Source organism: Perna viridis, chromosome 1 (assembly GCF_037379345.1).
Source record: "Perna viridis isolate PV_CMFRI_1.1 ecotype Kerala chromosome 1, ASM3737934v1, whole genome shotgun sequence".
NCBI classification, from domain to species: Eukaryota; Metazoa; Mollusca; class Bivalvia; order Mytilida; family Mytilidae; genus Perna; species Perna viridis.
In genome coordinates this window covers 62,896,759-62,897,122 of record NC_142445.1, presented here as the reverse complement: position 1 = coordinate 62,897,122, position 364 = coordinate 62,896,759, and positions in this window count along the sequence as shown.

Genomic DNA, 364 nt, shown 5'->3' with positions numbered 1-364 from the left:
TTATATAGCAGTGATTTACCGATTGTTCCCTGTGTAAAAAAACCCGATACTTCACACTTAAATAAATTCTGTCATTTCACTCTCGGACTTTCTCCCGCCAATATATCAGAAAACATCACGATACAAATATCAATCCGCCGTTCACAAAGTTTAAAATTTATGTTGAAAATTGCAACAAATAATGAAGGAAATCTTTATAATAAATAGGATAGTCAATTGTTTATTCACTCTTACCAATTAATTATCCTGTTATCAAAGATCAGTGGAGACAACAAAAATCATCCAAAAAACGTAGTATTTTATTTGCAAGATACAAAAAAAGGAAACAATCATAAGAATATTGCAAGGTTCGGTAATCTGTACA